The 16,232-nt window shown below is 40.5% G+C and overlaps 1 protein-coding gene across 4 annotated transcripts in view; it reads left to right on the top strand.

Moving 5' to 3' along the window:
- The window catches only part of STAG2 (STAG2 cohesin complex component), a 45,853-nt gene continuing 29,621 nt past the window's right edge, over positions 1-16,232 (top strand). The window contains exon 1 of one of the 4 annotated variants that reach the window (XM_026674770.2): positions 1-474. The gene's annotated coding sequence lies outside the window, so the exon portion shown is untranslated. Of the gene's footprint in view, positions 475-1,065; positions 1,865-16,232 lie in introns of those variants that run through there. The other 3 variants (XM_026674771.2, XM_087972144.1, XM_026674772.2) reach the window with 3 other exon arrangements.

Below are 16,232 nucleotides of genomic sequence, written 5' to 3'. Positions count from 1 at the left end.
GCCAGCCGCCGAGCTGCGAACACCCCAAACAATCCCCAGCGCCGCCGCCGCCGAATTGGATCCTCCGCCCGCCTCGCTGGCCTCCGTCGCCGCGCTCAAACCGGGAGAGACGACGACGACCCCCCTATCCCACGTCCTTCCCCTCAGAAGGCCTCGCTTCGGCCCTCCTCTTCCTCCTCCTCCTACGGCGGCCTGTTGGATTATTTCCCGCCGAGCGGCCCTCACTCCCTCACAGGCCTTGGGGAAGCGTCTGAGGTAAAAAAAAGACGACGACGAAGGAGGGAACCGGAGCGAGCGAGGGAGATCGCACGACGCCTCGTCTGGTTGGGGAAGAAAGCAAGGCCGGAAAGTCGACGACGACGACGACTGAGGCGCGGAAGGGCGGGGGGGGAAGGAAAAAGGCGCGCGGAGGAGCCCCAAGGCAGGCCCGGTCGGCCAGGCCTCCTTTCCTTCACCACCTCAGGCTACGCGGGGGTAAGTCGGACCGCGGCGTCGAAGCTTCTGGAAGTCTTCTCTTCTCCCTCCCCCCCCCCGTTTCCCGCGGGGGACGGGCTACTTTCGGCGCGGCTCCCTCCGGGCCTGTAGAAGGGAGGAGGGAGGGAGGCCGAGCTGAGAGGCAGCCAGGCAAGATGGAGGACGCGGGGCCGGCACTTCCTCCCCCAGGCTGCGTCGGGGTTAGGTTAACTCCGAGCGTGTGAGGGGATTCCCCAAGGCCGGAGGCCCGTCTCATTTTCCCCCTCCCCACTTTCTGTCTCTCTTCCCCACTTCCCTCCGGCCCCGCCTGCCGGGAAAGGCCGAGGCCCCGCCGCCGCCGCTGTTGGCAGAGAAAATGGAGACGCTTCCCTTCTCTCTTTCCTTCCTCCACTTCGGCGAGGGGCGGAAGGAGGGGAAAGGAAACGGGGCCAAGTCAGGCAGCCCCGCTCCCCTGCCCGCAGCTGGGTCTTGGGGGAGAGGAGAGGGGCGCGGGGACCCCGTGGCTCTGGTTGTGGGAACGGACGCGGGGGGGAGAGGTAGACGCGTGCCGGGCATCCCCACGCGCAGGGCGGGGAGTCGTGAGAAAGCGGCAGGGAAGGGGGATTCGTCCCCTCGGCCGCCACACTCTTGTTTTGCTCCTTCCTCCTTCCCTTCCTCAGTCCCTCCTCTATTTTTCATCCTTTACTCTCTGACTCGTCTGTTTTTCCTTCCTTCCTAAGTTGCCTTCCCCCCCCTCCTTCTCTATCTCATCTATTCTTCCTTTCCTCCCTCCTTCATTCTTCCTTTCTTCCCACTTTATTTTTCTTCCCTTCCTCTCTTAAGTTGCCTTTTTTGTCCCTCCCTCCTTCTCTAACTCATCTATTTTCCTTCCTTCCCACCTTTTTTCCTTCCTTCCCCCTAAGTTGCCTTTTTCCTCCCTCCCTCCTCCCTTCCCTCCTTCCTCTCTCAATTTGCCTTTTTGTCTTTCTCTAACTCATCTATTCTTTCTTTCTTCCTTTCCTCCCCCTTCATTCTTCCTTCCCACTTTATTTTTCCTCCCTTCCTCACCTATTTTTCTTCCTTTCCTCTTTTAAGTTGCCTTTTTTGTCCCTCCCTCCTTCTCTAACTCATCTATTTTTTTTCTTCCCTCCTTCCTTCCTCTCTTATGTTGCCTTTTTCTTCCTTCCTCCTTCCTTCCCACCTTTTTATTTTTCCTTCCTTGGAAGCGAACACAGGGCCATTGACAGCCTCCAAAGGGGGAAGAGTTGTTATTTTGGGTGAGTGGGGCTGGGAGAGAAACAGCAATTTTGCCTGCCTGCTTCTCCCTTCCCCAAGAGGCCTGGCAATACGGGGACTCTCTACTCCTTTCCGGGGAAGAAGCGCTTGCGAGCCCCCCGTTTTGGCCCACCAGGTGAGGCATTCCAGCCCGGGAGTGCTGGGCCGAGGTCCCTTTCCTTTCTCTCTCCGCCCCCCCTTCTGCTGACTTTCAGGAGAGGGACGGGTGGAGGGGGGGGGGGCTTCCCTTCCCCGAGGTTTCCCCCCATTAACCTCCCCCCACCCCCAATCCTTGGGGAAACTCAACACCCTCCCCCGTCCCTTTCCCTCCCCCAAAGCCGGAGGCTTGTCGGAGCAGTTGCGCGACTTCTGCCGGGTTTCAAGCGGCGCTTTGGACACGTCGCCTCTCCTTCCTTCCTTCCTTCCTCTTGGTCTCTTTATGGTGGCCGGTTTCTCTAGTCGGGCCGGGGTTGGGGGAGGAATGGAGGGAAGCGGCCCTTCCCCCGGGGGCTTTTTGATGTCTCGGCGAGCTGCCGGGTGCCCCGCTGGGTCGCTGCGGGGTGGGGGGGGGGGAGGTGAGGGGGCGGAAGCGGCAGCCTGTTTCAAGCTTCGGAACTCTTCAAACCCCCCCCCATTTTTACTTTGGCGCCAGTTTTGGTTGAGATCTACTCGGTGGTCGCGCCCCCCCCTCCTCCTCCCCTCCCCTCCTGCGCGCAGTCCAAAGCCAGCTCTCACCCCAGGTAGGAGTTGAACTGGTGGAGCTTTACTATTATTATTATTATTATTATTTATTTCCTCTCAGGCAAGTTTCCTCTTCCTTCTTTAAAGCTTATTGACATTTGGAGTGGTGGGAAATAAAAATAAGTGGGTGGCAAGAAAAAAAGGAGGGGGAATCGGGTTTAGTAAGGCTGCCCGGCCGGTTTCTTTTGGGGTGGGCAGAGGGGTCGAGAAGGGGCCTTGGACTTGAGTTCCTAAAAGGCCGCCAGGCTTAGACGACCCTCTCCCCCCCCCCCAACTATCCCCAGACAACTCCCTTTCAGGACGAGCGGGGGATCAAAAGGCCTTTGGCTGGGTCAGCCGGCCTAAAGAGTCCCCGCGGCTCCCCGAGACTCCACGCCGCGGCCGCAGTCCTTATTCGGCGGTTCCTGTCCCTGAGTCCCGGGTGGGGAGGGGAGGGCGCAAAGGAGGAGGCGCCTCGGGCTGCCATACCCCGTATTTGTTTCCTCCTCTTCCCTGAGAGGCCTGGCTGGCTCGGGGTCCCACTCTGCCCTTGGCAGGCTCTGGCTGGGTTTTGCGCAGATGGTCGGCCAGGCTCCCCGCATTTCCTTGTTGGAAAGAGCCTCCCCCCCCCGCCCCCCAAATCTCTCTCTCTCTCTCTCTCTCTCTCTCTTTGCCAGCCCGCGGGGAGGGTGGGGAATCAGGTTACCGAAGTGCGTCACACGCTCTTCTGGATGTTGGGGCCTTTGCTCGGCAGCCGCCTGGGTTTCTCTCTCCTCTCCCCCCCACCCCCTTTATCTCGCTGGCAGCAGACACGCATCGCCTGGTTTATGGGGAAGGGGAGAGAGCGGGGTTGCCATGCACTTGAGGAGAGGGCTTGGGATTCGCACCCATCGGCCCTGCTTTGAAGGTGCGCTTGGACAGTCGTTGCAAAAACCTTCTGGTGGGGGGCGGGATTGGCAAACGAGCAGATGTTAAAGGTGTAATTCTTGGGAGGGGGACACTTGGTTCGAGAAGCTACATGATGGAGGGTACCCAATAAAGTCCACCCTGAGGCTTTTTAGGGCGGAACGTTTGGTCTTAAGTATGCCCTGCTTTTCAATTTAGGCTGTGCCTGGGTTTTTTGAGGGGGGACTTCCAGGTGTCTTGGTGCCTTTTTCTCTAAAATTGCAAATACCTTGTAAAGGAAAGGCTCTCTATCCCCTCAAAAACAAGCTGTGTTTTCCATTATGTAAGGAGAATGCTTGAAAGCTTACAAAACATTTGTTAATGTTGGAATATATACAACTTCCAGGAAACTCTTTCAATTTTGTGAATAAGAAAAATGGCTGATGGGTGAAGCATTAAGGATTCTACCATTTGTTACAGTTGTGGATTTGGTGGGATTTGAGCCACCATACCAGAGTGGCATTTAAGGTGGCAATAGACTGAGAATTATTGTGGGTTTTTTTTTCTGGCAGAAATAGCATGCGTTTTTCCTAGCCTCCAAATAACCAGTTAGGATTAAAATATTCAATTATGTACTTTTCTCTCTCCAACACATTTTCATGGATACTAGAAGAAGAATTTCTTGTGAAAATTTGTGTGATATCCCTTAGTGGTATAAATTAAATTTCACTTAAAACATTTATGAATAAATAAATATACAGTAACAAATCCCAAGTATAGTATTTTACTTTGCCCCAAAAACATAACAACTGTAGCGCCACTTGTTGCTGTCCATTTTTTTAAACAAGGCATGGAAACCAGTTAGGATTTGGAAGTTATGTTTGTTTTCTCCAGTGAAGAAATACAGCCAGTTAATTAACTTCTTGAAACATATGGGAGGTTAAATTTCAGTTATCCTGGTAAATCTGTTACTTTGCATATCCCAATATATGTGGTAGTTTTGATGGGAAATAATGACTGAAATCATAATTTAGTTTAATTTTTCTAATATAAATTCATTGCAAAATCACGCTGATGTAGGTGTGACTGGAATTTTGTTTTTCAAGTGTGAGACTTACTGTGCTGGTTAATAGAACTGGTTTTATATTCTTACTGACTTTTGCTTTATTTAAAATAGTGTCTCCTCTTCCAAACATCCGTGTGAAGGCTAGCCCAGTCTTTATTGCAAAATCCCAGGTGATAGGGTTAGGAGCATAGATCTACATAGTCTGATATCAAAATGACAAGATGAGCTATTGAATCATTTACATTTTAGCAGAATGATTCAGATTTAGTGAAATAGGTTATGAAAAATATAAATGTGTAATGGCTTAGGGGTAGGGTTGTTTTGAGAATGTATTCATAAGAAAATATATCAACAGTTATTTTCCTTTGGCACTTTTCACATACAGTCATATAATCTTGGGATATGCTGGTTCTGAGAAAAATATTTTCTTTGTTGTGGTTCTGTTTCTGGAAGTAATATTCTCACACTCATATATTTCAATTTATTTGAACTTGCAGTCATTTGCAGCTCATATATAACCCCTCAAAATGTTATTGACTTTATTGTACAAGTTGTTAAGTTCAGCATACAATAGGCTTAATTTCATGTTTCAAAGACAGCTGTAACAATAACAGTGTGAAAACAATTGATTTTCTCTTGTTTTCCTTTTAAATAGAAATTGCAAATGCAACTTTTCTGCTCATCTTATACATGGGGGAGAAGAGGTTGTAGCAAAACATTATACACTTAGTTCTTGCACATTCAAATCCATACCTGATATGTTCTTTGTGTGCTAAGAAACAAAGAAAAAAATTAAAGCTGCTGGGATCTTTTTGTATTTCCCCAGACCATTTCCCTATCTTACAATCTTATGTATCTTGCTATTATTAAAAAAAAATCTCATGTATACTAGGTCATTCAAATTACCTAACTTTGTGAATTATCATTTAAATAATTTACCTCTGGAAAGTAATATTTGACCCCATTAACCGTTATACAAGCAAGTGAATAGGTTCCTGGTTCTTTGTTGTTGTTGTTTTAAAAAAAAAAACTAAAGTGCCAATTTAGTAATCTCCAGAATAAGGACTGTTTGCAGATGATAAGCATTTCATGTGCATGTGAGATATAATAGCCTAGAATAGATAATGTATATTTGACAGTTGCTCTTTACTAAGCACATTTACTTCACATTTTCTGAATCTATTGTTCAATTTTTTTAGAAAGCATATTTCATTCCTCAAATTTATAATGTTCTGTGTAGAAAAGCATTCCTATTATTCCTTGTACAGATAATCACTTAATACATTATAAGTTCTATCATAGTTCCAAGTCAGATCCTCCTGGTTATAAATTTATTATGCCATATCGTTTCATCGTTTCACCATATTAGGACTGGGTCAGTTGCTAAAGTGATGTAGCTACTCAGCCATTTAACTATAGACTTGAGCAGAAATGGGCCCTCTGTTACACTGCTAATCAGCTCCATCAATTGAAGTATTCACACATTTATCACAGTTTGATAAACACATTTATATGTTTTATAATCTTTTTAAAAATTTTACTAGCTTGCTTACAAGAATGGGTTACTGAAGCTTACAATTATTATTAGAGTCAAGGATTGGGGCTTTTTATCCATACTCAAATAGTTTATTTTGCTTTGATTTATTATGTTCACTTAGACCTGCTTGAACAATTTTATTATGACCTTACCCTTCTTGGCAGCACTACAGGCCTCTAAGAGTTATTTCGTAGATTTATAGACAGTATTTGTCCTTGCTAGAAATCCCTAGTTTAATTTCTTTTTCAGTGAAGAAGTTGGTGAGCATTGTTAGTTGGAGAAAGAATGGATAAACCATACACTTATCTTAAAGTTCTTAAACCAACACTGGTTACTTTCCTGGTTATATGGCTGATTACCTAATCACTTCTTAACTTTTTATTGTATGGAAATTTGGATAAAAGAATACTCTGTTACATCTCAACTCATGTAGACCAGGGGTCGCCAACCTTTTGGACCTCAGGAACCACCAAACTCATTTTAAATCCCGGGAACCACTAATATGAATTTTGGCTGACGGTGGGGGAGAGAGAGAGAGAGAGATCTGATCTAACCTCCCTCCCTCCCTCTCTCTTTCTCACACACACACACAAACACACACAGGTAGGGGTGGGATTCAAATTTCTTAACCAGTTCTGTGGGCATGGTCTAATTTGTGGGTGTGGCTTGGTGATCATGTGACTGGCTGGGCATGGCTTGTATGTAAATATTATAAATATTTATATACATATTGACTTTTTTATTTAAAAAAAGGAGAAACTTTTACCTAAAAGCAGGCAGGCAGATTGAGTTGCTCACAGAATCAGAATCACAGATTTATTCAGAGATCTGTGAGATCGGCTACCTGAGCAAAATTTGCAAGTAAACCCATAAAATGTGCTAGCAAGAAAACTCATAAAATTAACTCACAACTCACAGCATACCATGTATGTAAATATTGAATTTTTTAGGGGGGGAAAAAAAGCAACTTTTACCCAAAATCAGGCAAAGCAGGCAGGCAGATTGAGTTGCTCATAGATTCATTTAGAGATCTGTGTTTCTGCCATTGGCTAGCTGAGTCTGCACTGCTTCAGTCCTAAGGAAGGTTTGGCTTAAATCAGAGCTGAAGATCTAAATATTAGCTAGAAAGCAAGAAATCCAACTATTTCCTGCTTTCTAGCTAATCTAAATCTCCCAATACAGCAGAACAGCTGATGGTGAGAAAAAGGAAAAATAGCAACTTAGCAGGCAAGTTTGCCAGGTAAGGAGTGAGTGGGTGGGTGGGGAGGGCAGGCCATGTGGGCGGTGCAGCCTTGTGTTCCTGCGCAGCCTGGAATAATTGCTTTGGGGGGTGCTCTGGGGGTGACATTTCTCTGCGGACCACCAAAATTGAACACCAAAATTTCCTCGCAGACCACTGATATAGACCACTGATGACTGCTGATATAGACCACCTGTTAGCTTTTATGGGAGTGATTTTGATTCACTTTGCTCCCCAAATTTTGAAAGTTTCCCCATTTATTATGTTTATATTGCTGTAAGCCAATCTTGCTGTAAGACCAAGGGTATCCCTAGCCAAATGTCTAAGTTAAAGAAACAAGTTTTTTTTAATTCCGCAGTCATCGTTATTCTAACCAAATTCTAGCTGTTGATGTAGGCACTGTTGCTTCTTTATGCTTAGTGGTCTTACAAGTGTCTTGCTTAAAAAAAAAAAGTAAACTCCTCTAACATTTCAGGCTTGTGTAAATCATTATGTGTGCAGGACTCATGAAACAAAGCAAAACAGATTGCCTTTTTAGAGCAGGGTAGTGATAATTATATCAGGTAGTATCTTTTTGTATGTAATGGAAGTCTTCCATCTTTTTTAAAGTAAAATAGTATTGGCCACTAGCCTGTTTTCAAATACTTAGCAGCCCCTGGGTATTGGAAACAATATAGCATGGAATATAAACATATTTCCATGGTCTTATGGTGGCCAGAGCTTGCAGTCTTCCTCTTGAAGGCTCTGTCTAGCATAGAACCTTAAACTGTATAGCGCCTGTTTTTCAGATCCATTGGAAGATGGTTAGGTGGGATAGCTAGATCAGTTAATTTATTGATTCGGCTCATCCATATTTGCAATCTCCCTTCCCCAAACTTAATACTGATAATATCTTTGTGCTCAGAAGGATTTTACTCCATCATTGACCTAATGTTCTGCTCTCAGAAAAGCTGAATTGATAGTTGCATATTGTTTAATAGAGATAAGAATGAAAGTTGATCTTAGAAGACTGAAGCAGTAGAATATCTTGACTGTATCTGTGATTAAACACCCCCCCACCACCATTTTGGATTATTTTTAATCTATTTCTTTTAGTTTACATGCATATTGTATACATACTAAACAAATTATATGTATGTTGAAATCCTGTTGTGTATCTTTAGATTCCATACAGGTGGGCATTCGGGTCACTATGATTATATATTTTAGTATTGACTTATAAGTATAGAATTTAATTTTGGGGTGGTATATATTATATACAAAAATTAAAAAAAAAACTGGCCTTATTCTCCTTGGTTTTTTATTTCTGAAGTATTTTATCTAATCACCATATAATTAATTCTATGTACGGTATGTTAAAAATCATATTACCTTTAGGAAGCTTTGCTTAAAACTCCATCCTGAGGAGATAATTAGGTAACTTAGAATTTAGCATAACAGCTTAGATCCAAAAAGTATAAAAATTAAGTGTATGGAGCTATAGCCTTTTATATAATCTGCACAGTATTTTACCTACATACATCTGAAATATTTGGCAATATTTTGCTTTCTGCAAAACTAGTCAGTTTCCATTGGGTTTAGCAAGCAGGTTGTTAAAGGCAAACATGTGTTAGTTGGCGAGTGATGTATGATTCATACAGGCTGGTGCCTTTCAGAGGGTTAAGAAAATCCTACAGGAAATGGAAATCAGTCCTTTCATTCCCAGAGCCCATGCAGTTTTTTTATTGTCTTGCTGGCTACCATTGACTCCCTTCCTCTAGCAAATGCAAAGGTCCAGTAATAATTGTAAGTATCAATTTATTTGTCCCTTATATGTTCATTTCATATCCTATCTTTTAACCTGAAAGGTGCCCTGAGCAACTTAACAATAAAATGCAGAGGGTCCCTAAAAAGTTGTGGAAAAGAAAAATAGTTCGAAATTCAGAAGAGATTCTTGCCTCATAGCAGATCAGTTGCTTTTGAGGGTGGCATATTGATGTATAGATGTATACATTGATGTATAAGCCTTTTTTATTTTTGCTGTTTTTTTATTCTATAAGTGCATTGTAGAAATTATAAACAGAATTGTTGCAGTTTGGAATAAGTTTTATATTTTGATATCTAGAAAAATGCTGTTGATACTACTCCAACATGAATATGTAGAAAATATTATATTTACAAATATAATATTTACAAATTGTGTATGTTCTGTCTATGTAATTCTGCCCAAGATTTGAATTAATATTTCTGATTTGGAGAACCTTCTATGTATAAAATACAAAGCTCCTGTTTGGGAAACTCCAAGGCACAAAATAACTAGTTATTAATGATATATACTGAAAATAATAATATAGCTTTACTAATTGTAGATATGAAAGTTAATGTTCCCACAAGTAGACCAATATCATGGAGCTAAAGACAATGTCATGTCTTTTTAAAATCATAATCACTAGAAGATGCATTTTTTGTGCACTCCTTTAATTGACATGACATACTGCATTTTCTGCACAAGCAGACATTATATATTGCTAACTGAAATCCTGTAATATTAATGTTTGGGCAAATGAAGCAAGACTATTGATAAAACAACTAGGCTTAACCAATGGGTAAACTTGTTAGAAATGTTGATCTCCAATATTTTTATGGGAATTGCTCTAATTACTAGAGTTGAAACGACAGCTTTCATTTTTATAGCTGATTTGAAAAGAATTTAGTTTAAACATGTCTCAAATAAAGCTTAATATTCCCCGTTTACTATTCAGTGAAATTATTAATATCTAAAAAGCATAATGTCTGTAATTCCTTAATTCTTTAGAGCAGGGGTCCCCAACCACCGGTCCGCGGACCGGTACCGGTCCGTGGAACAAGTCCTACTGGGCCGCTGGTTTGCTTTTCCGGATAGAAAGCTCACCGGAAGCACTTTTTCATCAAAAAAAGATGGCGGCGCCAGCGCTTCCGGTGAGCTTTTCCGCCATTTCTACCGGAAAAGCTCACGGGCGCTGGCGCCGCCATCTTTTTGATGAAAAAGTGCTTCCGGTGAGGTCACCGGAAGCACTTTTTCATCAAAAAGAGATGGTGGCGCCCAGCTGATGCCGGTACCGGGCTGCGGCATAAAAAAGGTTGGGGATCACTGCTTTAGAGAACAGTATTACACTTTTTTTTTTTTTTTACATTCAAACACCTATTTAGTTCAACAGTATACAGCTGTCATGGCTAGAAGCAATTAAGAATAAGAGTAAGGCAAGACAGCATGAGGCAGAAACTCGTAGGTGGCAACATGAGGAAGGGCCATAATTCAGGGGAAATGCTCTGGATGAATGTTCCTAGGATGAGCCCTTGACAACTGTAGGTAAAACTTTGAAAAACTGGCATTAATTACTCAAGAAAGCCATTTCTGGTGAAAAATATCACCCTAGATAGGTTGGTGGTTTCCTTTTATATAGGTTGCTTATGCGTCCATTTGTCAGGAAGCAGTGACAGGACATGTACCTTGCAGGCTGATATTCCAAGGTTTAGTCATAAACATTGTCAGAAAGTCAAGAAAGCTGTTGCCAGTCAAAGTTGACACTATTGAATTAGGTGAAGGTGTGGCCTGACTTGCTATAAAAATAATGGTGTTTTCTCTATTTGCATGTGCTCTGATTAGAATAGGGATAGATAGCCGGTTGATCTTCTAACATTTTGGACTACTCTTTGACTTACCATTGGCCATTCTCCATTGTTGATGAGAATGATTGCAGTTCAAAATACAGAGGGCCTGATTCAAAGAATAAACCTTTCCATAAAAGTTGAGATAAATAAAGAAAAAAGCAAGCTAACCATTGTATATTAGATCATCAGAACACTGTCATGATTATAGCAAGATATCTCAAATTTTGGAGCCATTGTGGATTTGATCTTGATACATAATGAGACATAAGTTGAATTTTGGGTTCTGATGGGTGGTTCTACCATATCAACTTCTATTTGCAGATATTACTACAAGGTAGGATAATGTGATTGTTCTACTCCTGTATGTACAAGAATAGAGAATTGCCCTGATAAAGGAATACAGGACCCATTAAGGGAGGAGAAACAACTTAGTCTTGGAGAAGGGGATAGTATGAGGAACTCAAAATAATCCTTCTTTGAGTCTGTTTCTTTCTGCTCAGCCGCCATTACTGAAAAGAAGAGACTCGATATTTTTCAGTTTTCTGTGCAGTCTGAAAAAGCAATGGTATTGCTTTAAAAGTTGCAGCAACTTTAATAGTTGGATTCTTTAAGAAACATAAACCATATTTTTATGATTCTATGGAAGCCTAAAAAAATCTGGGCTGCCTAAATGAATACCAGGGAGATGCTGTCTTGTAGTAGATTACTTCTTCTAAATCACTAAACAGAAAGTTTGGGAAGGCAGTATGCAAAAGATCAGTAGATGATTGTTGATAAAATCAATGGATGTTGAAATTACATATATTTAATTGAAATTAAGTTGGTTATGAAATATAGGCATTAGAATGAAAACATTGGCTGTTGTGATGAGCTTCAGAATTAGCATAAAATGATTGTTCATAGAATTTTGTTTTGATCCTGTTTGATCAATAAGTATTAGTTAATCATCACCTTTATATGATTCAAGTTAATATACATGGTGTTAAATTTCATATTGTCACATGCACTAAAATATTGCCTATTCTCCCTGGAATGTAGGAGTAGTATATCAAATTCAGGGCATTCCAGGACTTTGGGGTTAGTGCAGTTATAACAACATATTATTATTATTCCCCCAAACCTCCATCCCACATTGGAGTGGACATTTAGTTGTGTAGTCAAAAAGTACCTTGAACTAGCCTGTCCTGGATCCCAGTCCAAATATGAAATATCTTTAAAATAAAACAAGCTCAAAAAAACTCTTTCAAAAATGGAAAGTAATCAAGGCCCTTTTTAAACAGTCACTCAATGAGCAATTTGAGAAGCCTAAATTCTGTCCTGCAAAATTCAAAATCTGTTGATCATGCCCCTCATTAATCTTTGTGCGTATTTTTTTTAGTATTCGCTGGTATGCATACGGTTAATAAATTTCACATAACCCTAAAAGAACATGCACAGTTAATTTAAATTGCAGCGTGATCTTAGACCAAAATAAGTACTGTTTAAAGGATAGGGTTTGAATCTGTAAAATTATTTGATGCCTAAAATTAATCATAATTAAAAGAAGGACACAGTCATTATAGCTAAAAAAAATATGTGGTGGGTACCAGCATGAGTAAAGTTAGCCCAGCAAGCACTGAGAATGTTCACTGACATCTAAAAGTAGCCTAGAAAAATGTGGGAAATGTGGCCGATCAATTTATTTTATTATCAGACGCTGGTGAAAGGTATTGTAAGCTTCCTGGGAACCTAAGCAAGGTAGCTGCGTTAAGGGATAAAGGTATAATTTTTGGGTGCAAGTCTACTTGGTTAACTTAAAAGTTTGGTGAATTAGGAAAAATTTTTATTCCTGGTTGACTGAGTAGTACTAACTGTATTATATAATGTAAAGGTTTCATGCATTGTGGCCAGATCAAGGAAACAATATATTTTGATCCAAATTTTAACATACTGGGAATAATAAATTTAGTAAAACTATCAGATTACATATTAACGTTATATGGTTTTGATTGATTAGAATGCAGATAGCTGGATGCGCTTTCCAGTTTACAGCTTGAAGCAATAGCAAAAAGTATTTATTTAGTATGCATTTCTAACTTCAAAATGATTCTGCAACTTTCAGTTATCAGTAGAATTGGTAATATACTGTATATGCTATATACAACATAACCATCCATATTTTTCTTTCTGCTCATTCACTTTATGTGGTTGTAAAGCATAGTCTGCTCAGATGTTGACATTCCTTTTCTCCTAACAAGTATTTATTGTTTATTACATTTATTTACATACTACATATTCATGAGATATAATTTTATATACTGTATGTGTGTATCATATTTGTATGTATGTATGTATTACACACACCTGTATGCACACATATACCATAAACCTCCTTATAAAATGGCCAAGCGATTACCACAAATCGTTATTCAAGGCATCAAAAAAACTAAAAAATTAAGTGGCTGCCTAGCATCACTATAAAAAAGAAAGTTCACAGATTATAACTGAGAAGACTGATTAAATAAAACAGTGTTGACAGTCTTTGGAAATATTTGAGCTGTTTTGCCACACTCTAGAGTGGATTCAAGTTATAGCTGGTTTTCTTTCAGGAATTAGCAATAGAATTGGTTGAATTATTTTGCTGTAAAAATCACTTGGCATTTGTTAACCTATATATTTTTTTCCTCTTTGTGAGATCATTTTCTCAAACCTGCTTGCTTTCCTTTCGCTTTCTCATTTGCTGATAAGGTCACATTCCAAATGACATCCTTAGCAATGGTGGCATTGCAATAACTTTTTCCAGTCTGGGAAAAATATTTGCTAGAAATAAGGGTTGTGGTTTTAGAGTACCAAAGTGGGAGAATCTTCACAATAACCAAAGAAAGGTGCATCCGTTGTGCTATGTTCCTGGGGAATGTGCTTACAAAATGCATTTTGTGAACCTGAAGAAAGGCTATTCATTTGCACTATGTAATTTGTGGATCTCAGCAATTGTTTAAGATATGATTGTGAAATCTGGTATGTGTGTTGCCTGTATAAAGCAATGTATAATTTTCCTGATTTTTCTAAAACCTGATTATTAAATACAATTGATACTTTACTCATATATAATCTGTAGTTAACACTGTTTAGTTAATATAAAATGTGAAGCAAGACATGAAGTTACAATCCCCAAATATTTTTCAGTTAACTGTTGTTCACAATTGTATGATTACAGTCTAAAACTAGATATTGTTCATAATAAAATGGTAAGAGTTTCAAAAACTTGCCTTAATTTAGCTTTGTTAAATTATAGCCTGCTTCTTCAAAATCCTCATAGCTTTGGATCTTGAGACAAATATCAGTTATGAAAAAAATAAAACCCTTGCTTGGGTTCTCACTTATTAAGGATTTTTCCCTTTTCAACATGGTGAGATCATGATAAGGAATCTTATAGATAATTTGATGAAATGGAAATTCAATCTTGTTAATTGTCCCCTCCCCACTAGTAGAAGGGAGGGCAGAACTACTCATAAGCTGCCTTGTGGGTAAAGCATGGAACATCCCAGTCAACTACTTTGTATAAATAACTCCCTCATGAACTTCCACCCTTTGATTGTCAACAGCATTAATCATCGTGTAGTATTATAAGTGCATCCCTCTTCCCCAAAGCTAATCCACAACACATTCTTGTTTTTAACAACACCCTTATGATACATCAGCACAAGTTTCAGGGAGGAATATAAGTGGAATTTTAAGCCAATAAACATGAGAAAGGAAGGCTCAGTCCTAGCCTACCACCCTACAGCAGCTCCCAGAACACTCCTGCAAGACAAAGAGAAAGGAAAACCACTTTTCTGAAATCAAGAATATAGAAACTGCTCTGAATCTGGCTTTACAGGCTGGAATTCATTCTAAAGCCACTTCAGGTTGATCATGAATAGTTTGGAGAAGAATAGCGATTGGTGAGAATTTTATATGAATGAGCTTCAATTTAACCAATAGATGCTTTATATGTACATCTGTGTAATCCTGGTAATTATTCACCTTGGAGCACAGGGATATCCTTAGTGCAGCGTCCCCCAATCTTTTGGGCACCAGGGATTGGTTTCATGGGGACCAGAGGGGGCATGGTTTGGCATGCTGCCTGCATCCCACAGATGGGGCTTCGCTTGTTTGCGCAGCCCAGTTCCTGGTATGCTGTGGCCCAGTGCTGCTCCACGGACTGGGGATTGGAGACCCCTGACTTAGTGAACTGAGAACTCTTGAGCAGTGTACATAAACAGGCAATTAGTGAAAAAGCCAATTTTCTTCGGTAGTTGTGCACCTACAGCTGAACGAAGTGCTAAATTGCAGTCCTATAATATTCTGACCACTCTGTGCGATTGAGCCATAATAAACATAGCTCCCTGTATTCCCTCACTGACCATACTCCCTGGAATTGCTGTGACTTGGAATTTAGCAACATGCAATGAAGCCACATCAAGCATCCTTATTCCCAGTGATTGTCTTGAATTGTTCAGAGGGCTACTGCGTAACATTAAGGAAAGAGTTTCAATTGTCTCGGTGTTAAATCCATGCGAATGTGCCATTTATAACATTAAAATAAAAATATTTACGGTAAATCTTTTGAATTTTTGAGAATGATCATTTGAAAATATCACCAAAAATGGGAAATATAAATATAAAAATAATGTAGAAAAGTAGAGCAGTGTTCTGTAAACTTAATGTTATATTTCCATTCTTTTAGGTTTCTTTTTTTAAAAAAATAACTACATTTAAGATCTGTTAAAATTTGCAACCTTCAAAAAATGTCCAAAGCAAATATCCCCTCTGTCCCAAGCAAATATCCCCACTTTTATTTTTAAACTAGCTTTTGGGCAGGAAGAGTTACGGTACTAAAAATTACAGCCAGATCAATTAAGGTGTTGCGTATTTGAGAAACGTTGTTTAGACAATTGCCAAACACACATCTAGTAGCTCTCTATTGGCAGTGTTTCCTGTCAAGAAGTGGCTTGATCAACCTCTGGGTGACCTGTCTTAACTGAGTTTTGGATTAGAGCTCCACCAAGTGATCTTTCAGCATGATACATTTTCTTTTCTTTTTTTTTAAATAAACTGATTATTATGTTTTAGCATCCCTTAGTGGCAGTTTGAAATGCAGCTTTTCTCACCTCCAAGCAATTCTCGAACTTCAGCCACAAATGAAAAATCTAGGTTTTAGTTTCACTTGAATCAGGTTTAAATTGCATATGTATGGGAGTTTAAGACTTTGTTTAATAAATGGTAATTTGCAGGTTTATGCAATTTGAAGGTCATCTTTATCGAGGGGGAATATTTTACATGGAGCTTTTTAAAACCTGCCTGACATTATATATTGAGATTTGATGAAAGACTGCTATGCATGCTGAATCATTGCAGAGCATAATCTTTGATGCATTTCTTTGCAATCTGCTTAGTTTGCTGTA

Source organism: Notechis scutatus, chromosome 10 (assembly GCF_049901735.1).
Source record: "Notechis scutatus isolate UNSWTSFEM ecotype Mainland chromosome 10, rNotScu1.2, whole genome shotgun sequence".
Classification (NCBI taxonomy): Eukaryota; Metazoa; Chordata; class Lepidosauria; order Squamata; family Elapidae; genus Notechis; species Notechis scutatus.
Note: the sequence above shows the minus strand (reverse complement) of the source record. Positions and strands in the feature narration are given on the sequence as shown.